Source organism: Xyrauchen texanus, chromosome 1, assembly GCF_025860055.1.
Source record: "Xyrauchen texanus isolate HMW12.3.18 chromosome 1, RBS_HiC_50CHRs, whole genome shotgun sequence".
Classification (NCBI taxonomy): domain Eukaryota; kingdom Metazoa; phylum Chordata; class Actinopteri; order Cypriniformes; family Catostomidae; genus Xyrauchen; species Xyrauchen texanus.
The window spans coordinates 372,450-399,495 of NC_068276.1; the positions used below are offsets into that span (position 1 = coordinate 372,450).

Sequence of the window (27,046 nt, forward strand, 5' to 3'; positions counted from 1 at the left end):
ATGGTGGTCTGATTACAGCCGGTATCCAACAAAGCTTGGTATGTAACCCCTGGATCCTTACCGGAATACGGTACGCTCCAGCCCGATCGGGGGCAGCCTGCGGGACATCGGAGACCAGCACCACAGTCACTATTTCCATCAGCGGACACTGATCCCGGAAGTGGTCAGGGTCTCCGCACCTCCAGCAGACCGGCCCAGGCGCCACGGCCACACCCGTGCTGGCGGGAGCCCCCACCTGAGGAGGAGAGCAGCTGAAGGACGGGGAAGGGGTAGGCGGGTTCTCCCACGGCCGGGAAGTTGGTCTCACGAACCCTCCACGCCTGCGCGGGGCAGAAACGGACCCTGGGGAGAGAGCAGAGCGAGAGGGAAGAGGGGAGGGGAAAAAAACAGGGGAAGACACAGGGGAAGGGGAGAGAGAGAGAGAGGGCTCATCCGCCCTTGGAATCGCCGCCATGTGGTCCTCCGCGAGTTGTACGGCTTCCTCCAGCGACGCCGGGCGGTGGCACTGGACCCACTCCGCCGTTCTCTTGGGCAAACGCTGAACAAACTGCTCCAGTACCACCTGATCGACCAGTCCCTCGACGTCGCGGTCCCCCGCAAGTAGCCACCTCCGACAGGCATCACAGAGCCGCTGGGCGAATGCGAACGGGCGGTCGGTCTTATCCAGTTTCATAGCCCGGAAGAGCTGGCGATTTTCTTCCGGGCTCTGACCAACCCGTTGCAGGATGGCTCTCCTCAGGTCTGCATAGGCCAGGAGGCTTGTTGCCAGCAGTTGGCAGTTGTTGCGCTGCGAGTTGTGCTTCCCCGGCCAGCAGTCCCCTTCCTGCAGCAGGAGGAGGAGGAAGATGAAGAAGAACAGGAACACACGGAGGATCATTTCGTCACGGGGGGAATCAGACCTTACATGTTTGAGCCGTTACATGCGGAGGGTTCGAATGGTAAAAAGTATTCCGTGAGTGTCACAACCAAAAATGCAGCTCCTCGCCATCTCTCCTTTCACACGCTGTCAATGCTCGCAAACACACAGGCAGCCTGTCTACTGTCAGTTGGAGGGGCATGGTTACGGATGTTAAGGAGACACCTAAACTGTCAAACCTACGTCATCAGGCAAGGTCCTCCAATGCAGAGGGGCGGGGAATTTTCAGATTTTGATTAAAGATTACGAAGCCAAAAATTTTTTTTTTGTGGATTGACTTGCATGGATAAATTGTTCACCACAAAACGATCAATTTAGGCAAACAAAGTAAGTATAGTAAATTTTTAATTCATGGGGACTTTAATATATTTGCAGACTTCCCAGATCCATGGTTTTACCATTTCCTGATATTGACGATCATGTCTGTTCAGAATCCGCATCAGGATCTTTGTAAGACATCGTCGATATCCGATTACATCGTCCTATCACCCAGCCCTAGTGTAGTACTTAAATAGTAATTTAGCTATTAAACACATTATCTAAAAAATTAAGTTGACTTCACATGAACTGAAGGCTTCAGCAGAAGCATATTCTATTGATTAACAACCTCTGAGCTCAAGGTGGGTTTATCTTTAAAGGTTTATCAGTTATTGTTCAAAATGTATTTGCCTATAGAAACAAATTTCTAGTATTTTTATTTGCGCAACCAGACTGTTGCACTTTACTAAAGTAATGAAACGCTGTCTGCAATCCATTGTACTTCCATTTAGTGATTAAATTATTTTCAACTAAACAAATATTCAGCTGGACTTAATTTTATCCTCTGGGAATTCATTTGATGGTAAATATTACCAGAATGGTGTAATGTTCACATACAACGCGATGAAAATTTTGACTGCTAGATTATAAATGTGTGTTTAAACTCGTGTTCGCACGAGTAACGCAAACCCACGAGTATTCCCCTTCTCTTCTGGAAAAGGATAGGAGACGGGGCTTCTACGACTTGGTTCATAGTAAAGTACAACCTGGAATCAATAGCTGGAATCAAGTAGACGCGCATATTTTCAGAACTTACCAGGTAGTCCAACTTGCTCGCTCACTTTCCTCCAAGCGATGTCTTTTCTTCGTCCGGTCTCTGTACATGTATGATGTTGTGTCATGCAATTCCGGGTGCCCACACACCGCTACAACAATTTTTTTCATTCCTTTTTCCAGATTTCTTCTGCTACTCCGTCAGTCCGTCAGTGACATCCAGACAATCTCAACGCTGATAGGCTTTCGCGACAACGCGACATGCGGATTTTTAGCTCGAGTTGAAAAATTTTAACTCGAATAACGTGAGTACGTGGATGTAGCGAATGGCGCGACTCGAACTCGCGGCATTCACTTCATTTGAATGAATTTTTCAACTCGACCAAAAAATCAGCCTATCAGCATTGAAGCGAATTAAGCAATTTAGCATGTTCGCGTAGTGGCATTCGCTTCATTCGCGGCGTGCGAATTTGCGTCTGTTCGCATCTTTGCATTGACTTTGTATGTAATTGTGCCGCGCAAAACGTTCGCTTCGTGTTGTATGTGTACGCACCATAAGAGGGACTGGGGATGTTAGACAGTTTAGAGGTGGCACAGGTTAACCTAATATATTTGGGTAAAGACAACAAAGATAAACATTTTTACTATTACTATTATTATTTGAGCATAAGTGTAATTTTAGGTCGGGATGATATGGACATGTCTCTATGAACTTTCAGAAAATCTGAAATGTCCCGACTGACATTTGTGCAATTTTACCACACAGAAAACACTTTAACTTTATACTATGTTTTTATTTTCATTTTAACAACTATTAAATGTCCTTAGTATGAATATTCATGTGTAAATTATTGTCCTACCTCTTCTGAAGCAACATATGAACAGTGTTGTCGCATGGCACTGTTATCAGCGCTGTTCAGGATGCACCAATCACAGTCGTTTGTAAGATAAAAAAAACTATTCTGCGGATGGATTTCCATTGATATTTTACTTCCAATCCTTGAAATTCTTTTTTTTTAAAGTCTAATATTTAACATGGCGGGCAGAGAAATAAGAAATGAGCTGTTATAGGAGGTAATTAAGTTATTTGGACTTTTTTTACCAGACTGACTTTCTCACATTTTCTTAATACCAACATTTTAAATATGATTCTTGCAATGTGTCCCCACCAACTTTCAAGCCAAACCTACGCCCTTGTATTTGAGATAACACGTGCCAATGTATTATGCACAATAAGACCAAGACTAATGCATTAAGAAAGTAAATTATAGGGTCAATTTTGATGTCATGTTGACTATACAGTGGACTTTTAATTTGATTGGGGACCAAGACTTTATCGCTGTTTCTGTGATGGTGTTTTTTAACTTACTCATATTCTCTCATTATTAAAATGATCAGCAACACAATTAAAATATAAACAAATGCTATATGAATATAATATGTACTTTTGATGACTGTAATATTGCATCAACTGGGGTTAAATAGTAAGCTGCAAACCAAGTTGCTTTGCTGGACCAAGTGATTGGTTAAATAAGTAGCCTATTTTCTATACATATTTTCCTCGCAGTTCAGTGCGCGTGAGTGGGCGAGTGGGGAAGAGAGAGGAGGGTGAGGAAAGGAGGGGGTTCACACACATACACTGCCGCACTGCTCTCCGCTGCACACGCCGCGTCGCTCGGAGTCGCTGGATTTCTTACATCAGTCCGTTCAAAGCGCATCGCGCCGCGTTTAATACTCGCACCCACGAACGGAGCGGGAGAGAGTTACGGAGGGCAGACGGTGCCAGAGAGAAAGCGAGAATAAACTCCACTACGAGGATAAACTCCACTGCAGCTTTGTCAAGATGAGCGAGGTGAGTGTGAATGACTTAGGGCTTGTGTTTGCAGGGGATGCATCGGTGACTGCAGGTAAGTCTCCTGTAGGGTTGTTGTCAGTGTCGTTTTGGTGTTAGCGTAAATGAGAAAATCTATCCACAAGTGCGGCAATTCACACTGTATGAAGTAAAAATAAGAAGGCTTTTGTATAATTAATATAGCACTCAATATAGCAGTGCTGCCTTGCACTTGATCGTTTGCGCCTCCCCACCCCCATCCTCCGCATCTGATCAGAGCTGCTGTTACACAACTCTCCAGAGCCGCCAAATCGCCCCAATGAAGTCTCTCTTTTTTGTGTGTGAAAAATATAGAGAAAACACGTGCCATGCTCTTGTTCCCCAATACATAAAAATACATATTTTTAATGCCACGATACTGTCTCCTTTGGCATCATGGTTTTGTTAACTATCTATCGCCATTGCTTGTAAATTCCAGAGGTCTTTGGAGACACCTCACTCGACTATGTTCAGAAAGGTGTCTAATATTGTAAAAATGATCAATTAAACGGAGTAAAGTGATTGTAATGTCGCCTACCTTATCCGTTAGCTCTGTCGCACTATAGGGAAAGTTGACAGAAATTCAAAAAAGACTCTCTTTAAGGTCATTTGTGAGTGAATTTCACACATTTTCATTTTAAGTGATGTCATAACGAGGATTATTTTTGAATGAGTAGAACTTGTTGGTGCTGTTCTTTGATGCCAGTCTTACTCCTTAGCAACAGGACGAAAACTACCTCAGCGGTATTCCCGCCACAACACCTAAATGGCGCGTGGCGTCTGATCCGTTTGTGTCACGGCTATATTTGCAGAGACGATATATATATATAGTATTATATTAGCAAATATGTCAAAAACAAGATAATGCTCAATTGTGTGATGTTTTATCCACCTTTTTCACAGGCAGCTAAATTACCCATTATGCCCAGAATTGTGGATGATGTTCACTTCACAGCTTTTCCCATTACCAAGCACTAAAATATCACAAGCAACAGTCAAAAATTAGTAAACAGTCTGTGTTTACTTAAAGGGGTCATATAATGGTACATGCACTTTTTCAAGTTGATTGTACTGAAATGTGTGTTGGCTGTGCCTGTACACAACCATCCTATTATGATAAAAATCCATCCAGTGTTTTTGTTTTAATCTCCTTATATATTTTCCCCTGCCTCAAATCCAGCCGTTCGACCGTGTGACGTCACACGGTCGGACGCCCCTCCCAGGATTGTTGATTGACAGCAGTGTTTCAACACAGACCTGCCCTCGCTCGTGAGCGAGCTGTCAATCATAGTCCGTCATCATTGTTGATACACTGGAGCAGAATGGCGCCTAAGCGATTGTGGTTTTCTGTTCTTCGGTGTAATAACGAACACAGCAGTCATTTTGATGTTCCTAAATCTGAACCGCTGAAGACGCAGTGGCTGAGTTTTGTTTACGATGGGAATATTCCCCACGAGCAACGTCAATGCGTTCATGTTTGCGCAAATCATTTTTCACCAGACTGCTTTATAAACGAGGGTCAGTATAAAGCTGGTTTTGCTAAGAAGATGCTGCTGAAAAAAGATTCGGTACCAACTATTTATATTCCCTCTGCACCTCCAGAAGAAGTAAGTGTAACGTTTTATTAACCTTTATATTAATCTTTGCAAATCGCTTGCACGCTTCACAATGAATGTGGCTAATGTTTACACTCATGGTACATTACGGCATGTTTCCATAACGTTACGACGTTCTCAATATAATTCATAATCCCACGTTTATAATGAACAACGCGTTATGGTTATTGTGTTATTAAAAACTGTGTACGCAGGTGTTACAGTTAACATGGTACCACTAAGTTACACCTGGTTTACTTGTATGTTACTGATTAAGAAGTAATGTCAAAAAAACAGTTATACAGAGAATAACTCCAGAATGGAGGGGTGGAGTGACCAAAGCTCATTATCATTTAAAGTAATATGCTCTGAAACGGCGTGCTGATAACAGAGCTGTTTTTGAGCAGGTAAAATTAGTGTTTTCTTAAAATACTAATGAGAATTTTTAATAAAAGTATATTACAAAGTTTTCATTTAGACCCTAAAGATTCATATTAACTTGTACAAAAATGGCATTATATGACCCCTTTAACGAAAATCCCTTTCTCACTAAAGGTTGTGTGTGGACATTCGGTTTCGATGGCAATCACACACATTTACATGGTAAAGTTACTGGGCTCTAGCGCTCTCTGCACACACCCTGAATGTGTGTGTGTGTGTGAGTGTGTATTTATCACTTTGTGGGGACATTTTGTCAGTCCCCATGAGGAAAACAGCTTATAAATCATACTAAATTATGTTTTTTGAAAATGTAAAAATGCAGAAAGTTTTCTGTGAGGGTTAGGTTTAGGGGTAGGGTTAGTGTAAGGGGATAGAATATACAGTTTATACAGTATAAAAACCATTATGACCCCATAAAACCTTTGTGTGTATGTGTGTGAAAGAGAGACAGACATATAGCACACAAGAGAGAGAAAGAGATAATTCATGTATATGATAGGCTAGATTTAATTATGTTTTTATTGAGCAGATCAATATGAAAACAGCCAAATTTCAGACATTTATGAAATCTAGAAAGCATGACTGGTCACTTTTTACGGTTCGAAAAAAGAGGAAACATCTGTGAAAATAGGACGCATGGTCATAATAGGTTCCATTTAAAAATCTTCAGATTTGAGGTACACGCTTTTGCATTATTTCTGCATTAACAGCCTTCTCACGCACTCTACCGAGAACAACTTGGTCTCTCCCTCATTCACATACACTCACAGCGCAACATGAGATATGAACCTCGTAAAGATGATTAATAAACAAATTTGGTTTGAATGTTTTTCATCTTTGTTATCTTCCAAAATGATAGACAGTGTTTGAAATTATCTGTCAATGTTTATAAAGGCGGAGAATTAGTTTAATGCAACCTCAGATTATTTCATCTGGTTTGACTCAGAATGTTTCAGCATTGGTAGCTTTTGGGGTGGCTTATCGTTATGACGTGCATTTTCCAGTAGTTTTAATCCATCTGTAGTTGTTATAACACCCTATAACAGTGCATAAATATCCAGAGCCTTAGCTGCTCGCCATCATCAGTAACGTTAGTCTAGCTGATAATAACAACTAAGCGGAAGTGTGGAGCATCCGAAAATAAGTCTCTCACCGCAATGGCGCTGCCCATGGAGCAGTCAGGATAAAGGTGAATTAAAGTCAAACATATTTCATTTGACCAAATTTGAAGGGTCAGGTCAGATAGAAATAGAGCGCAACAGTCTGGTTCCGGAAGTAAAAACCCCATTATTATTATTTTCTATAGACAAATGTATTTTTACCTTTAACTTACAAACCTTTAAAGACAGACCTAATGTGAGCTCAGAGGTTGTTCATCAATGGTACACAGTATGCTTCAGTTGAAGCCATCAGTCTGCGTTACTTCAAGAGTCTTGTTTAAAAATCCAAGCCAAGAAAGCCCACCAGACAAGCCCGGAAGTGACTGCCCACTCCCACCGTGATGACACAAACGAGTTGGTCTCACTTCACCCTCAAACTACTTATTTTTGTATATCAGACTTTTTCACAATAAATATAAATTATATTGTTTCTATACTTCTAATAATCAACCTAAAATCAATACTTTTATATATTCCCATTGTTTAATATTCTATTACATCATTCACAATGCTTCATCGGATCGTAGTTCACTACCTCATGAAAGACGGTAAGGATACAGACTTGTACCTTTGTCTTTTTGTCTCAAAACAAAGTTTGTTATGTTGTGATTCACCTCGGAACGGGTTGAGTCACAAGCCTAATTTTCTTGTTTCCTTAAACTTTATGTTAAACTTTATGATTTGAACCTTGGATATAAAGATCAGTATAAAGCTGAATGTCTTGATGTTTAAACACTCTAGATGTGTGTTGTTTGAGCGCTGTCCTACTCGTGATGAATTGGCCACACACGGATTGTATCAACTAAACAATTTTGATTGATGACCCCTTGGTATATTGTTTCATGAGTTCCCAGCATGGCTCCATGGCTGTAAGCGTGACATCGCTGCACCATTCCAAAGTGACACCAGCTCAGAGCTATTTATGATGGTCAGCCACCTCAAGAATATGTGACTTTGCATGGGTGAATATGACCCAGTATACCATTGTCAACATTTAAGAACAGATTCTAATGTATGATACATGCACTAAGACAATCCGTGTTTTGTAAAATGAGTAGAGTGGAAAAGTAGAGTGGAAAAACAGATGACAGGGGGCACAAATCACCCTCACTGGGCCTTGTGTGTGGGCAGATTCATAAATCTGCAGTTCATTCGAGGTTTGACCCGGAAGAAGACTCTGTGTCTACATTTATGTTACTAGTAGTGGTCGACTGATATGATTTTTTTTATTTTTTTTATTGCAAAACAATATATATATATATATAGATATTATGGTGATGTGTGTATATATATATATAATAAAGACAATGAGACTTACACAAAATTGCTTACATCAACACTTCAATTAATCAGTCTAGGTTAAAAGGGAAAATATAGAAACAATTATCGGCCAGTGTCTACAACGAATGATGTATGTTTTAGTGATGACTGATATATCAGTTTGACCATTATTTGGCCATTTTGATGATCGGCCTATGATTAAAAGAAGCGTTTGCTCCGTCTTCTGTGTGTTCCAAAGTCTACCAACAGACTGGTCAATGGAAAATGCACATTTCTGTTTTCTTTGCCCATTGTAGAGGCATGCCTGGGCTTAAAGTTTAAGCCCAAACCCAAGACAGTATGACCCAACCTAATCAGTATCACCAAATTACTGAACCCAACCGGAACCCGCTTAATTAATTTTTTATTTTATCCACTTTTCTCCTAATTTGGAATGCCCAATTCCTACTACTTAGTTGGTCCTCATGGTGGCACGGCTACTCACCTCAATCTGGGTGGCAGATGACAAGACACAGTCCGCGCATCTTATCACTTGGCTCGTTGTGCATGACACAGCGGAGACTCGCAGCATGTGGAGGCTCACGCTACTCTCCGAGATCCACACACAACTCACCACACGCCCCATTGAGAGCGAGAACCACTAATAGCGACCACGAGGATGTTACCCCATGTGAATCTAACCTCCCTAGCAACCGGGCCAATTTGGTTGCTTAGGAGACCTGGCTGGAGTCACTCAGTACACCCTGGATTCAAACTTGTGACTCAAGGGATTGTAGTCAGCGTCAATACTCGCTGAGCTTCCCAGGCCCCCTTTGCTCACTCTCTTTAAAATCTCTTCTCCAAGCAAGTAATTTTGTTGCAATATGCGTTTATAAAAATGCATGCTCTATATAACTTGTCTAAAAAAATTGGCGGACCTGTCCTAGAACCTGAAAAAACTATATAACAGTGAGACACGACACAACAGTCAAAGACGTCCGTCCAGTGCTTGTTTACATGGAAAAACGTTAAAAAAAACAAAACAAACATATGCACTCAAAAACTTGTTTGATGTGAACCGCCCTTAACTTGTCTGTTCGCATGCATTGTTTTTAATTAATTATAAACCCGAACACAAAGTTATCTTTCAATAACAGACCAAAAACCGTCCTGGAACTAGGCCTGAAAATTGCTGGTTTGTCAGGTCAGGTTGCAGACTTCTGTGTCACCGAGCATTCTAATTACTGGGATCAGCCATCGCAAAACAAATTGCAGGTCAACTCGGGCTGGGCGGTATAATGGTAAATACTGTGCAATGGTAGAAATGTGTCAACAGCTTTAATGATTATAATGGGAGTAATTTAGTTGTTTCACATTGCTACACTCATATCCAATGTAGACATGTTGTAGATTGTCACAACGTCAGTGCATTAATATATTATTCATATTATATTTATAAATGTATATAAAGCTTATCCTTTTGGTTTGCATCCGTCCATTAGTTTAAGGTTAATTTCCAAACATAAATAACTATATTGTAATATACAGTAGAATCATGTTCTAAAAGTACTCATACCATAATATAGGCTAAGATTGTGGTCATACCACCCTCCTATATGGTAGACCACTATTAGATTGTATTAAATAATGACGAAGGCTCATATGGTCTTGTGTTGCAGCTGAGATGTATACAAACAGAGAGAAAGAAACAGAATGTGACATGCCGTGCAGAAATGTAAAGCTCATATAGCCACTGCTGGGAATAGTCAAGCAGTGCTTGCATCAATGGCAACTTTAACTTCTGCAGTTTATCCTGATCTCTCTGTCTCTCTCTCTTTCTGTCTCTCGCTCTCCCTCTGCCCACCCTCCCTCCACCTACAGCAGCTCCCTGGGGCGGCACTTAAATGCTGCAATCTGTCTCTGTCTCGCAAGCTTCTCTCTCTCTCTCTCTCTCTCTCTCTCTCTCTCTCTCTCTCTCTCTCTCTGTTTCCACCCTCCCTCCATCATTTCACATGTTCTCCAACTGCAGTTCTCACAGAATAAAACAAGACAGATTTTTATTACTGAATCAGCTGAATAATACATATTCTACATATTACAATTCAGACAATTATAATGCAATGCATTATTTTGGCAGAGGAGTAAAGCATTGATTAGACCAGTGTTTCCCAACATTATTTCTGCCACGGCACACTTATTTGGAAATAATCAAATCCCATGGCGCACCTCTATCCCACTGTCCCACATAACCATTGTTGATAGTTTTCCTTTTCAAGAACTTCCATGTTTTCTGTCCATTTTAGTTACACGTTTGAAATTCGTCTATGCAAAAAACGCAAGTCATGTAGGTTCGGTGTATAATGAGATCACAGGTGGCAAGAGTGCTTATTGGGTAATTAATAAAACAACAAATTTGCATCTTTTCTTATTTTTAGATTTGTTCTTGCAAATTAATTCTTGCAATCGCACAGCAAATAATTTTTTATTTATCTATTTATTTACATGGCTCCAGACTAACATTTATGAGTGGTAGCACCGGTATGAAATTCTACAAACGGTTGCACCTGCACTTGAGTTGGTTGCACCGGTCCAACTGAAAGAAAATGTGTTTTCTTTCACGTTGTAAGGGGGTTAAGATGGGCAAGGAGGAGGTGAGAACCGGCTTGTCAATTTAAATAATATTTAATTAAACTCAAAACAAAAAGCACAAACATAAACACACACATGACGGACATGCCCGTAATTCTCTCTCTCTCGAACCGTCGTCACCGGCCGACTTTATCCCTTGCGCACCCCATCAGGCCAATTGGGGACCGGGCGTGCGACATTCTAGCCCGGCCCCGCCCCCCTCCGCTCCACACTCCTCCCGGCGTTACCTCAGGCCGGGGTGCCATGACATGCATCCCCCCTCCCTCTTTCCCTGGGGAGGGGCGTGCTTTGCGCCCCGTCAGGTCATCCCCGCCTTCCTTGACCTGGAAGGAGACAGGAGGGGAAAAATAAATAAATAGGCGAGGGAAAAGGCCAACACGGTGCGACAGAGAGAGAGAGAGAGAAGAAGCTCACTCACCGGTTCTCTGATGTGCCGTCGCGTGGTCCTCGAGCACTCCTCCACACTCTTCGGCGGACAACAGCCGCTCCTCCCCGGGGGGACCGGAGTCAAACCTCCGACCCCCAGTTGACAGAATGCCCCTCCGCTTTTCTGGCGGCACATGGGGACATTCCTCCGCCCCTGGCAGCGGCTCTACCGCTCCAGGCGATCGGGGAGTTACTTATCTCATCCCCTCGCGGACGGCGGTCTTCCCTCGACCCCTCCGAGTTTCTGGGGGATGGCAGGGCACTCCTCCGCCCCTGGCAGCGGCTCCATCGTTCCAGGCGGTCGGGGAATCCAGTCCCCACTCACCCCGCGGAAGACGGCCATTTCCCACGTCCGGGCGGTCGGTCTACTCCGTCACCCGGCAGATGGCAGCGGCGCTCCCCATGTGGATGAGTCTACAATCAGAGGGCATTAGAAAAGATTTTACACAGAAGGAAAGTTCCATTGTATCCATAGTTTTAACTGTGGCATTTGCATTAAGATCATAGTAACCAAAAGTAAAATTAAAACCACGATTATCAGTAACCATAAAACAAATGATGGCATTTTCCAAAAGAAAAACACATCCAGAAATTGAATTGTATTCTCTCACTACTATATTGATATAAGTTCATGGTAAATATTTTTTAAATATCTGTGATGAGTGTATTGAAACCTTTTCATTGTGCAGATTTCTCCTTTATTCCTTCTCAATGCTTTTTCGAATGTTGAGGCCATTTAATAAAATTTTAAACTGGTTTAATCATCGGCACATTATGGGCATAGAGGTTTTAAACAACTTTGTGACCCAGCCCGTGCTTCTCACAGCTCTGTTTATGATGATCTGTGCGGCTTAGCGCTCGAGTCCGGTCCACGTGTAAATGCACGTCTCTGCGCTGATCTGTCCATTGAGCAGCGCTGACTGAACTGGGTAAAGCTTTCCTTTCGCATTTGGACCCTTTGCCTTTTGATATTTCTCATACAGAACAAAAAACGACAGCACAATCAGAGAGTCAGCCAACTTTGTAGCCAATGCGACCTCTTACGAAGTTTAATCACACTGTTAGGAAAAATGGTTGAAAAATTTGTCTCAGTCCGGAGCCCTGATTTATTTTGTGGAATCTGATCATTTTCCACGGCACACTAGTGTGCCTCGCCACAGTGGTTGGGAAACACTGGATTAGACAATAGAACAAGTGGCTTTAGAAGGCAATATATTGTTTATTTCCATATTATTGAACATAATCCTATCAATGGCCCACAGTCCACAGTAATCCATTTTACAAATGAATTTGTCAGTCTGTTTGAGATAGATTTATTAGAAGGGCTTTTTTAAGGACATGTCAATGTAGACTTGTGTCAGACGGACACTTTTGGAGCGTCTCTATTTGGTTGCGTTGCATCATAAACAGTGTTTTTAGGTCACTGTGTCAAGTTAAATGTAGTTTGAAATGTAGAAAATTGAGACTGCTGCATCCGGAATTGTGCTCTGTCCAGTTGTGTTTGACTGAAAGCATGCATCTTGTGCTGTCGCTGACAGGCTAGTGTCAAGCTAGCAAGAGTTTGGTTTGTTTTCTGTACAGCTGTGCATTGGCTATACAGCTGGAGTTTTGCTTACTGCCCCTTGCTGAAAACAGGTGGTACATCAAGTTTGAATTGCTCTGATGGTAGGATTCTTTATTATGCGCACAGTTGAATGCGAGTAAATACTCCATTTAGTCGGCATACATACACAGGTGGTTGGCGCATGCATGCTATGAGACACTGGACTATTTCTCTTCAGGAGTTTAGACCCATAAAGATGTCTTTATAGTCCTTCAGACTCAAGTTATACAAATGCAGGTCTCTCCTGATCTCCTCACATAAGTGCTCTCTTGACGTGCACATCCACTGTTGTTGTTTTTACCTTCATCTGTTGTACACTGGCGATTACATCTTCTAGCGCTTCTTCGTGAGAACAACAGCTCAAATGTGAGTGTTGCCACCTTGTGAACACACTATTTAGTCACGTTTAGCACCATAAATAACTCCATGTGCATTCTGCATGTTCAAATGCACGTGGTTAGAAAAATCGGGATGTGCGCATTTAGTGCTCAAGCACTCTGCTGATGACAAGATTTGCATCATGCCTCCTGAACCGAAGTATACTTTGGGCTTTAGAATTATATTTAATCATATCCATTTATATGCACCAATATGACAACACATAGGCTAGTTATTAATAGCAATATTTACCTACATGTATTTTTACAATAACATTTTAATATATGAAAAAAGCCATATCGTCACTATCTGATGAAAATCACATATCTAAAAAAAAAATGTATTTGTGTGAATGTGCCTCAGATATCTGATTCATTGAAATGAACAATTTGAACTGAATCACATGAATCAAACTTGTCGACGCGAACACAGTTTTTGCTACTACATTTTAAATCAGAGATGCTATTGAAACACCTTATTCTTAACACGCTCAAAGGATCCCAAAGCTATAGCACGCTCTTAAGGCAAGCACAAATAAAAAATGCATTAAAATCATGCAAATGTTTTGTCATTTTACATCACCACCAATTGCGAATGTTGCAAATATTTCGTAAATATTTACTGACTGTAAAGATTGTGCCGCTTTAGAGATTCAGCAAAAAGAATAGAGTGAATGGATGCGAGGCAGGGTGCCAAGGCGCTAATTGCGTGGGCTGCTTTTTCATTCCTGTCTCTCTTTCACTCTGTCTGTGACCTTGCTCTCTTTCTTTCCATCTTTTCCCCTCCTCCATCCCTGGAGACTTCTCCCTCTCTCTTCATTTAATTCATCTTGTCTTTCAGCCACATTTCACCCCAAACAAAGTTGTCTGCTTCTTCTTTTGTAGTGCAGCCGCTCCATAGATGTCTCTTCCACTGTCTTGCTTCTAAATAGGACGGAAGAATTGGCAAATAAACTCCCGTCCCTCCCGGCAAAGAGAGAGATGGGGAAGAATAAAAAACAAACACATTAGAGGGGTTTACTGCTTCCTACAGAGTCTGACTGCAGTCACATGACATTGCAGCAATGTTTTGGCAATGTTGCAGAGATGTTGATGAGGATTGGCAACATACAGTACAACACTGACTCAGTCTCTAAGTCCTTACCTTGATTTCCCAATATAATTGACAGTAGCCTAGTTTCCATCCACTTTTCGCGCTATTTTGTTATCGACAAAGTGAAAATGCATACATATATTTTGGCGAAATTTGCCGTCCTCTGCCTATTTCCATTCAAATGGGCTTTTATCGATAAAAATGGTGCGTGTGATGACTTCATGCCTAAAAAAACACTTTGTTGCATAAGTTTTGGTTTATCGTAAATAAATCTGTTCTTAATACATTTCCATACAGAAATGTGTATTTATTGCAAATTTTGGTAAAATGGGGAGAGTATTGAGACAATTCATTGAAATTCGCCAGCTTACTGTCATTTTAATTTCACAAATAAAAGCAATCCGAAGACGAGGAATTGCAATCAAAAGGGAGTTGTTGTCCTTCTGATAGGACTGTAATATTGGTCCTGATGTTGCGCATATCGCAGGTTGCAAAAGTGAACCGTCATGGCCCTGTTCAAGCTGATAACCTGCACCAAGTAGTGGGAGAAACTTTCGGTCTTAGTATCAGGATCATCATGGATGTGTATATGATGTGTGCACAGATATTAAAGAAATATTGTTGCGTGTAATATCATGGTTTACATATATTATACATTCCTGATATTCAATATTTTGAACAATCATCTAATCAAAAGCACCGCTGTCACAACTGCATTATGTCCTGCATATTTCTGATCAACTGAACTTGATTATCATCTAAAATTAATTTTAGTGCCATAATGCAATTTACATTTTTTGAAGAAGCTCAGCAAATGCATTCTGAGGTAAAGAGGGTTAGATTTAAAATATTTAAAAGTTTTAAAATGTTCAAAAGTCGTTTTCTGAAAGTAAACTTGGCATTGGACAAATAGTTTTGATAGTTTATAGTCTTCAAAAATATGCAGAACATTCTGAGAACAACATGACAAGGTAAGGCTAATTTAAATTTGTGTAGAGAAAAGGTATATATATATATATATATATATATATATAATATATATAGGTCTAAAAATATAAATCATTTTTCATTTGGTAATTTAGTTCTTTTACCCTCCCTAACACAAGGGCAGACTAGGACTTGTGTTTCTAAGTGATGCTTTAATAGAGATTGATTTAGGCATGGTCTATTTCCCCTGTGGAGCAGAACACATTCGCACACTTAAACATTAGAGACCTGCTAAACAACCAATTTGTTCTTAAGAAAATCCTGTACAATTTACTGATCATACTCATTTCTTAATGGGCTTTCAAAAGCTAAATGGCATGTAGCAGAACTCGAGACATGTTTTTAAAAGTTGGGCTTATTGGAAAAGGACACTGTCTTAAAAATGCAAAACACAGAGCCGCAAAAAATATAAATAATCTATATAAAGTAGTTCAGTGGTTCTCAAACTTTGCAGGACAAATACCACCTTCAATAAAATTGGAACATTGAAGGCCACGCCCACACAAATCTGTTTTTATTTCAGTTTCCTAACGCCATCATTGCCCAAGGTTTGCGGTTATTAGAGGGTTTTCGAAAGTCTCCATTTCTGGTGGTGTAAACCATCTTTCTAACAAAGCACGCCCAAAGAGTTGTGCAACGACCGACCGCTCGCTGGACGCTCTGTGAATGACGCAATCCAGCCGCATGGCAACTCTATTATGAAGTATTTTATGAAATCCCTATTGGAAAAGTGGGTGGGTGGGTACTGTTTCGTTCATTACCAAATTAACACAACATTAACAAAAAATACATTTGCCTAGCCCTTCATCGTCCCTCATTCATAAAAAATGCTGGAAATTTTGTAAATCTCTAATTATAAAACATAACATTCTGACCCTAACTTCTGATTGGATGAGGCATGTTCGAAGCAGTTGTAAAATGACTTTAAACACACATCTTGCGTAGCACATACTGTATTCAAGGAATGTTTTCATTGCTTTAATATAGATTCAATAAAATTCAAGCTCAATCGACAGCATTTGTGGCGTCTTTCAAATCGAGAGTTCATGGCAAATTTGTCACAAACTTGCTGGAAATTCACCACTGATCATATTCACATGCAAATGAGCTTTGCGGCAAACTTGCGGCAAATTGTCCATTGTTGCCAAATGCTTAACATTATGCCACAAATTGTTAATTTAGCTAAAAGTAGGTTTGAACTGGGAACATAATGCCATATTTTGATTATTTTGAGTGTTTCTGTAGTTACAATCAATCATGGTGCTGTAAAATTAATATTAATATAACAAATTTGAAAGAAATGTATTTTGACCTATTTTCAAGTGTTCATTTACAACATCATGCTGTGTACCAACCTGCATGGGGGCACTCCACACACCACCGGTGGTACGCATACCAGTTTTAGAACCACTGAACTAGCTGATTTCACTAATTGACTTGTCCGTTGTCGGATTGACCGTCCTGACCCATTCCTATTATGCACATGCTCAATCATGAGTCATGTAATTATGACCTTAACTATCACTCAGAGACTGAAACATGGTCTTATCTTATGCTGGAGTATTATACAGTCAGACAGACGTGAAGAGATGGAGAAATGGAGATAGCCAAATTAGGTCACTTGTCACAAAGGGTTTGCCGCCATGATATGTGTGTGCTCGTGTGTTTGTGCATGTGTGTGTTTGCATGTCTAGGTTTATGTGTTTAAACATGCAAGCTTTAAGGTTTGTACAAGAGTAATACTCCACTACAGATGATTTTGAACAGATCAACTGCTTTCACGAGACTCACAAACACACACACTACTAGGTACAAATTTTGTTTAATATATGATAATAATATATTTTGTTAGGATTTCAAAAGTTTGACTGTAATGTGATAAATGTATGTAAACTGAAATGAACATGAAATGTGATGCATGTTTTAAGTGCCAAAATCTTAATAATTAAAATCAACATGAGGTTTGGAACGATACGATGGAGAGAAAATGATGAATGTTCATCTTTGGGTGAACTATTTCTTTAAACACCCTCTGCAGGCCTGGTTTGCTCAATTATTGATTGTATGTAAAAACGATCTTCAGGACCGATGGCAATATTGGGCAACTTGAGGGCAAGACTTGTGAAGTGTGTAACCCAAAGCAGACAGTAAATCGCTTGTGTGTGAGATTCTGACCTTCTCTCTCTCTCTCCTCCAGTGTGGACAAACAGGGGAGCCCAACAGCAGCCAAACACCCACCGCAGACAACAAAGGTCTGTCTGCCTCTCAACCTGTCTCTCTGCGCATTTACCAACATTCACTCCACTCTTATATTCAATTACAGCAACGCTGGGTCTGGCATCCATATTGCAACCATCAAGAACACCCTATAGAGCGCAACAGTCGGGTTCCGGAAGTAAAAATCCCATTAATTTCTTCCATAGACTAATTGATTTTCAATACTAACTTATAAACCTTTAACGACAGAACTACCATGAGCTACGAGGTTGTTCAATAGCAGAATTCTTGCAGAACAACTACATAACCCATGGTCCAATCAGGGAACAGCAGTCAACAAAGCCTGCTAAATCATCCCGTAAGTGACCATGACCCATTATGAATGATGCAAATGAGTCGGTCTGCCTGCACTCTCAAACTGCTTGTATATATGTGTATATTGGAATATTTCACAATAAATGGAAACTATTGTTTCTATACTTATAATCAACATTGTAAAATGTATGTATTTATATATTTCCATAGATTTATTTTTAATTCCGTCATTCACAATGCTTCCTGGGATTGTAGTCTGTGCTGTCATGAAAGACTGTAAGCACACAGTCTTGTACACTTGTCTTTTGTCCGATTTTCAAATACCTATTTGACTAAAAACAAAGTCTGTAAGGTTGTGATTCACCTCTGAGATTTTATGAAAAGTTTATGGAAGAAATGAATGGGAAAAATACTTCCGTAACACAGACTACTGAAAAGTAGGCAGGCACTGTTGCACTCTATAGCAATGCACTAGTATCCATGTAGAACTGCCCTAGCAACCACACAGAACACCCCAGTGACCACAAAGCAACACTCTAAAAACAACTCCGAATAATTTAGCAACCACAGAACACCCTAGCAACTGTACAGAAATGCTCTAACAACCACTCAGAACATCTTAGTAATCACATAGCTTTGCACTGTCAAACACCCGGAACACCCTAGCAATGCCTTAGCAATCATTCAAAACACCCTAGCAACCACAAAACATTGCACTAGGAACCATTCAAAACATCCTAACAAAGCCCTAGTTACCATCCTGAATACCCCAGTAATGACAAAGCAAAGCTGTAAAAACCCTTCAGAACACCTTAGCAACACAATGACAACCACCCAGAAGACTGTAGCAATACATGAACAACCACCTAGCAGTGACCTTGCAACCACCCAGAATACCCTAGCACCCCCAAAACAATACACACACTCCCAGTACATCCTAGCAATGCCCTAGCAACAATCTAGAACACCCTACAGCAAAGCACTAGTATCCACCTTGCAGTGACCTAGCAACCAACCAAATCACCCCAGAAAAGACAAAGCCTAACAACCATTCAGAACACTTTAGCAACCACATAGCAACACAATGACAACCACCCAGAAGACCCTAGCATTTCCCTACCAACCACCCTGAACACCCCAGTTAGCACAAAGCAACATTCTAAAAAACACTCAAGACACCATAACAACACAATGGCAACCGCACAGAACACCCTAGAAATGCTCCAGCAACTCTCCAGAACACAACTGCATAGCGCGATCCAGTGTCTACCCAGAAAATGTAGACAACCACAATGCAACATTCTAAAAAGACCCAAGAACATATTAACAACCACATGTAAATGCAATGGCAACTAAGGGTGTGACGAGATCTCGTGTTACGAGATCTCGCGAGATTAAAACGAGATGAGATTTCTCGTCGAGGTGAAAAGTTGTCTCGAGAGTTGTTGTTGTGATGTCAGCGTGATGGAGCGTGAGGGTGAACTTAGTACTGAAGATGCCCCTGCCAATTTTAAATCATTTGTTTGCAACATTTTGGTTTTCCTGCGGAAATAAGAAACGGCAAAAGAGTGACAGACAAGACGAACACAATATGTAAACGTTGTAAGAAAATAATGCCGTACACCGCGGCTAACACGAGCACTATGCAAAAACACATACAGAACCACCACAGCTCTCTACTAAAACTAGCTGACCATATCTTAGGCTGTTCTGTGTAGTTAATTTATCTCTTTTTCATGCTTGAAGAAAAAATGTGTTTCTGTTTGCACTTGTAGTTTTGAAAGAGCAGTACTTTGATTATGGATTCACTTACTGTTTGCATTTAAAGTGTTATTTCTGTTATTTATATATTTATTTTATTTATACTGTTATATATTTTTTTTATGTTCGATTTGTGGAAAGGAGTTAGATTTCTCATTTGAAATCGTACAGGGGAGAAGCCAGTCGGTAGAGTTTATAGCAGAACATTTTGCAGTGTTTGCATGTCCTTTACTGCATAGAATTCATTAAAATAGAAGTAAAATAACATTCATTACAAGTTGATTTCAAAATGCACCTAAATTGTTTTGCATTTTGTGATTTTCAGTTGAATAAAAGACTATTTTCCATTAATATATTTCATCATTGAGGATTTCTTAAAAATTGTGTAAAAATCTTGTCTTGTCTCGTTCTCGTGAACCCAATCTCGTGTCGTGTCTTGTCTCGTGGAGTAAGCGTCTCGTCACACCCCTAATGGCAACCATCCAAACTCCCTAGCAGTGCCCTAGCAACCATCCAGAACACCATAGCAAAGCACTAGTATCAGCTTAAACGCTAGCACTGTCCTAGCATGCATCCAGAACACCCCAATAACAATCAAGTAAGGCTCTAAATAAAACACTCAGAACACCTTAACAACTACATAGAAAATTAAATAGAAACCACAGAGAACACTCTAAGAATGCCCTAGCAACCACAAAATAACACTGTAAGAACCACTCAGAACACCATAGTAACCACATGGTATTGCACTGGCAACCACCCAGTACAACCTAGAAATACCATAGCAACAATTAAGAACATCTTAGAAACCACAAAAATAATGCACTAGAAAACACCCAGTACATCCTAGCACTGCATTAGCAACTACCCAGAACACCCCAGTGACCACAAAGCAACACAAAAAAAAAACACTCACTGCACCTTAGCCACTGCATAGCAATGCAATGACAACAACCCTGTACACCCTAACAATGATCTAGCAACCATTCTGAACACCCTAGTAATGCACTAGTTTCTGCCTACAATAGAGCTGCTCTAAAATCCTCCCAGAACACTTTAACAACTGCATATTGATGCATGGCAATCACCCAGGACACCCTGGCAATGTCCTTGCTACCTTTAAAACACTGTACGAATGCACTAGCAACTGCCGAGCAATGCCCTGGCAACCACTCATTACACCCCAGTAACCTCAATGCAACAATGTAAAAACACTCAGAACACATTAGCAACCGCATGCTGTAATGCAAAGGCAACCAGCAATACCATGGCAACCATTAAAAAATCCTAACACCCCAAAAACAATACACTAAAAACCATCCAGAACACATTATTGATGCACTAGTATCCACCAAATACTGCCATAACAACCACTCAGAACACCTCAGTAACCATAAAGCAACATTCTAAAAACCACAATGGCTACCACCCAAAACTTCCTGGCAATGCACTAGCAACTGCCTTGATGCCACCCAGAACACCCTGAAATTGACCTAGCAATTCCGTATCAACCACCCAGAAAACCACAGTAACCACATATCAATGTAATGGCAACCACCCAGAACTCCCTAGAAATGCCTTAGCAACCCACCATAACACTGCACTAGCAACCATCTAGCAATACCCTGGCAACCACCCACAACACCCTAGCATCATGGTGGTGAGTTTTGCATGATGCTAGGCTCAAGCACCACTCACTTTTCTTCAGAACATGTAAAAATCTTGTTTAATTTATCAATTGGTTTTCCCGATTTGTTGATTCATTTGTTTTAGAGAAAGCTTCTGACTCTGCAGGAAAACCTGAGCAGGAGGAAGAGGTCGATATTGACCTGGAGGCCCCCGAGACGGAGAAAGCAGCCCTCGCCATCCAGAACCAATTCAGACGCTTTCAAAAGAAGAAGAAGTAGACCTATTTGAACAACTAGGATATCTTACACATGCTTTAGGAAGAAAATGTGAGGAGGGGTAGAAAGCAAGAGAAAGAGAGAGAAGCATAACTTTTAATCAAGCATGAAATGTATATAGTCTCCCCTCTGCTGATCATAAAGCCATGAATCTACAGCCCAAACCTTCCTGCTTTATCTACATCTCATACAAGAAGCCATTCAGAGAAAAGATCTTGTTCTCTCAAACACAGAGTAAGCACAGCATCACTATGACAATAACATAGCACATGACCAGTTCAGAATAGCACAATTTCCAACTCACATCTTCTCTTCTTTGGCTCTCCTCGTCTCTTCTGGTCTCTCTTTGTTATGTCTGTTTTTCTTCCTGGTTTAAAGTGTAGCATGGGCCAAATTTGGTTTTTCTGGTTTGGTCTTGAGTCAATCGTGATAGAAAACATGTATCATCCTGTAGAGAAGAAAAATCACAAATGGGCTCTTTGTAATGCCTAAATTGTTCCTCCTAGACAACAGTGAGATTAGACTGATAAAATGAAGACATTTGCTGATGTTTCTCCAGAGAATAAGACCCCAGTAATCTCACATGTGTGTCCTCTAGAGTTTCAGAATGGACCTTAACTATGTCTCAAACTGGGCTCAGATTTTCCATCGTACCAAAGTGAGATATCTCAATGTGACCTCAAAGGTTTCTCATTGAATTATCCCAAAACCTAATTATCTACAGTTTCCACATTGATTTTATAGCTTAATATTCTTACTGTATGTCAACAATTGTGCCATTCGAGTCTCTTAAGGATCAGGTCACCTGAGACCAGGTCAATAATTAAATGACACATCTGAGAACTACTTAATGAACAAGTGACCTCTGAGCAATACGATTTTCGACCGGAACATTTCTGTACCTAACTTTCCCAGTAATGTCACCATGGAACAATTTATAATCTCTAGTACCATCAAGTAGTCCAGACAAGTGTCTGGTACCCAGTTCTAGTCAAAATAACTTTAACCTTAAAAGGATGTAATTTCCATACCAAACTGAATTATTGATGCACCTGCGGCCACAACAACAACAACAGCAGAGAGCAAACAGGAGCAAAGAGAACATGATGGAAAAAAGCAAGCGATTCTTTAAATGACAGATGAGTGAAAAGTGTCTACAGCAAAGTATAAATGTTGCTGTTAATGGAGGGAATATCTAAACAAAATGCAGTCGTTAGCAAGAAACATTGCCCTTGTCCTTGTCTTCAGGCCAAAGATGAAACGTGATCGGTTTTGCTCCCCACGGGACATCCAATCAAAATAGTCGGTAGAGCAAATTCTGAGTGGCCACTGCAATGAAATCATTGATCAATTTCAAGCAGGCATCTGACAGGATCAGAGTACACTATACTGCTACAGCGGTGGTAATGTGAGATTACTTGTGCTGAAGGGAAAATGTGGTATTGACTGACTTCGCTGCCCAATGTAGATGTTTAACTACAGATTTAAAGAGCTTGATGAGCACAGTTTTCTTTCCAGTATATTTACAATAGAGTGCAACTCTTTTTTGAAAGGTATTATGAAATCCCTTAGGAAGAAATGAATAGGAAAAATACTTCCAGAACCTAGATGGCTGAAAAAGTAGCCACTTTTAAATAGCTCTTGTTTACAGTACAGCCGTTAACTGTGATTTGCTACTTGCTGTTGCTAGCCTGAAGCAGGTGGTATTAGCAAGTACAGATTTCTATAGAGTGTTAACATTCTAGAGAGCATTTGATGGGACAAAAAATTGGATTTTCCCCTGAGTGTATGGTGTCTATATATATATATATATATATATATATCTCTTAGGAGTACGCTAGTTTATGCATGGTATCAAAACTTACAGACATGAAATAAAAGCCACAAAACTCCTATTCTGATTTCAAGAGAGACACCATGGAGAGATCAAAGGAGAGAAACATTAGTCAAGATGTGAGGAAGGAAAAAAATGCACAAGATAATTAGCCATAAATAGTAACTCAAATTCCCTATGCACAAATCAATTGAGGGATTCACACTTGTCCTCACATACAAATCTGGATTGAGTCCAGATCCCTCCCCTCGCATGTGACACACTTACCTGCTCTGAAAAGCCAGCCCTCTATCCGCACTCAAAATAATTAATTCTCTATTCATTTTAATTAAAATGTAACCTCTTTTTCTATTTAAAGATGTTACATTCTATAAAACCCCAGTAATCTAAACTCATCTTTGTTGTGAAAGTGTCCTCATAATCCATCACGCATTGGGCTGATATACATTGTCAAAGCATGCTGTACCCTGTCATCAACAAATTTATTGGTGTAATGGTTTGGAAAAATATAAGAGTTAAGAACCATATTTTGACCATCCAGGTCATTCTCCCCTCTACCCTTAATTTATTCGCAGACAAGAATTTGAAGTCATTGCTTTTTCCTTTTGATTCTGCCTCTCATTAACTCGTTTCACTCTATCTGTCCCTCTATCGTTCTTTATGGCCCATTTTATGCATGGCCTCATTTTGTGTCCCCTGAAGGCATTTCGATAATCTCTTGTATGGCATGTCAACTACGCTGGGACTTCAAAGCCTGTTTTAGAATTTGATGGAATATATGATGCAGCTGTGGTCTGAACTGATGTCATAGATCCTGTATTACAAATAGAAAATCCTATAACTCAATATTAGAGACAATTGAATAGGGTAATGTATATTGGAACTGAAAGCATGCAGCTGTATGTCTGCTTAAATACATTATTCACAAACCGCCTACTGTATGATATATCTCAGTGTAAGTGTTTTCAGAAACCCTTCAACAGCCATTGAAAGCGTGATTCTATTCTACGCTCAAGTGATTGACTTTCCTTCTTGTTCCAATTCTTCAGCATTCTGCTTCCTCCCTCGCACCCTTCATCGCAAGCTAATCTGGTTAAGTGCTCAGAAATGAGCCGTGATCGAATTTGGCTCACTGAGAAAAGAGCCTTGCCATTCATTGAGAGTGTGTAGTACTACAGCCACGTTTTGCATGTGTCTAAACCTCTTCAGCTTTAGATTACTGAAGGGCTCGCAGTGAAGATGAGACAATGTTTGCACGTTTTCTGCTGGATCCTTTAGCAATAACGGTGTTGCTGCGAGAACACGAGAGCATCGCCAAAGTGCCAGAGACATCGACAGACCTCCATATCCACTGCAGGGAATTCACCGTTCACTAAAGTCAAGAAATGCCACTGAATGCATCCCTAATGCAGTCCTGCTCCCTAAACATCAGCCGAGCATTGTAAACCAACCAGGATGCTTCATTTTCTGTGTCTTTTATTGTTTGTATGACAACTCTGATACCTTAACAACTTCTGTTCTTTGGCCACTTACACACTGCAGAGTTTTGGGAGTGACAACCACTGGTAAATTTGGAGTGAAGTCAGAATTAATGACTAGCTGGTGTTACATCCACACATCTTTTGCAAATATCGGGGTAGCCTATCACATTAAAATCCAGGATGGAATCACCAAGATGCGAATCAACCCCACCCCCAACACATTATCAAAAATATTAGCTAAAGTTATCTCCTAGGACTGCCTGACACACATTCATACCCACATAAAAGCTGATTGCAAGCAAACACGAGGTTTGTGAGGACGTAATTTTGTTCTCTTGAACACTTGGGATGGAAATTCTGCTTCATTTGCAAATTGTTAAAATTATAAATTAAAATCGTAACTTGGGTAGAAACATGATTTATGTCATCTGTATAAGCGACGTTGCATACTTAACAACTAGTCGTTCCCAAAAGCATTGTAAGCCTAAGTAGATCGTAGAAATCTAATGGTCTCTATGATCAACTTTGGCTTGCAATACTTTTGGGAAACGCAGCCCAGTTCGGTTTAAACATGTTACAGATTAAAAGAAAATTCAGCTGTCATTACCTAAAATTTTCTGGAGTGAATTGGGTTGTCTCTCCCTTAAATAACCGAACTATGTCTGGACAGATCTGGATTACGCCCTCCACTGCACAAATGCTGGTCAACCAACAGTAGTTGACCAAGTGAGTCTTGCTGATTAATCTAGTTAAGAAGCCTGGTACAGACATGACAATTTCAGAATCTAAGGCCACGTAAACTCTATTACGCTTTCGTTTGAAATTGCTTTAAATTTGATCATTTTCACCTCTTATCCACTTGAACGGTGCTTTTCTGCACTGAAAATGAAATCTTTCGGAAACACTCCATTACCGCACACTTTGGAAAATTATGACGTTTGGAAATTGAAAACCGATTAAGGTGGATGTGGCCCTAAACAGAACATATACTGGCGACCTTTTCAACCGGGTGGTCTTTGCTTGCAGGTGGTCTTTTCAACAGGGTCTGAAGACAACTGAATTGAGCTGCAGTGTGTATGTGGCCTTTCTTAATTAGCTGTACTCATTGGGCTGTTTAAATTGAACAAGATAGACGTCATTCACCGTGTAATCTGTCCTCATTAGTCATCTTTAAATTTGACTGAGAATCTGCAATTTTTTCTAATATAATTCTTTCAGATTTCTGTTTTGGGTTCATAGTGAGGTGGTTTAATGTTGTGGAACGGGACACATCGACTTTGGGGGTTAATGTAGCTGCTTTCACTGTATGTTCTTGTTAACTGGAGAGGGATGTGGAAATGCTTGTGACAAATCATCTTTTGAGGTGCAGAACCCTGTATTTTATGTTTTAAATACTGTACTCTGTAGAGGAGTGAGAGATACAGCACTCAAACAGCCCTGTGTTCTTTTGAATCTGCACAATTAAAACTTGCTGCAGCTTGCATAAGAAAAGTTCTACCAATGTATGTTTTGTGTTTTTGAATGTTTAGGTCATGTTGTTCTGACAGTTCGGGCAGTAGTTAATACTTATTACCAGCAATGACTAGCACTTTTCAAAATGTAACACAAATTTCCAACAGGTTTGTTCAATAATTAAAATTATTCAACAATGTCATTTGACTTCAATTATTGTAGGAGGGAAAACGAACTTGTTTTATGATCAAACATTTTATATTTGCTTTGTCCCACATTTTGCGTGAATAGTGCAAAATCCACTTTTTCAGTCGTCTTGGTTCCAGAAGTATTATTCCCTCTTTTTTTTTTCATAGGGATTTCATGAGGTCCGTGAACCAAACCAACCAGCTTTGAGGTGAAGCAAAACATTACAAACTTGACAAAAAAGGCAAAGGTATAAAATGAGGTGATGAATTACAATCCCATAAAACATTGCAAATGATGTAATCATATTGAAGAATATGGAAATATATAGAGAACTATTGATTAAAAGTTGTTGATCATAAGTATAGAAACGATATATTTTACTTTTATTGTGGAATAGTCATATATATACATAGTTTGAGAGTGTAGGGGGAGCTGCAGAGCTCGTTTTGCTGACAATTCTCTGATTGGTAGACTTTACTTCAAG

At 40.2% G+C, this 27,046-nt stretch overlaps 1 protein-coding gene and 1 long non-coding RNA gene across 2 annotated transcripts in view; one reads left to right on the plus strand and one right to left on the minus strand.

Moving 5' to 3' along the window:
* LOC127648178 (histone H3) overlaps positions 1 to 27,046 on the minus strand; it is a 1,095,985-nt gene that overhangs the window by 200,679 nt on the left and 868,260 nt on the right. The gene's annotated exons all lie outside the window — the stretch shown is intronic.
* LOC127648737 (uncharacterized) lies at positions 3,602 to 26,991 on the plus strand. The gene is made up of 3 exons (XR_007971210.1): positions 3,602 to 3,800; positions 17,607 to 17,661; positions 21,476 to 26,991. It is a non-coding gene; the product is annotated as an uncharacterized LOC127648737 (long non-coding RNA).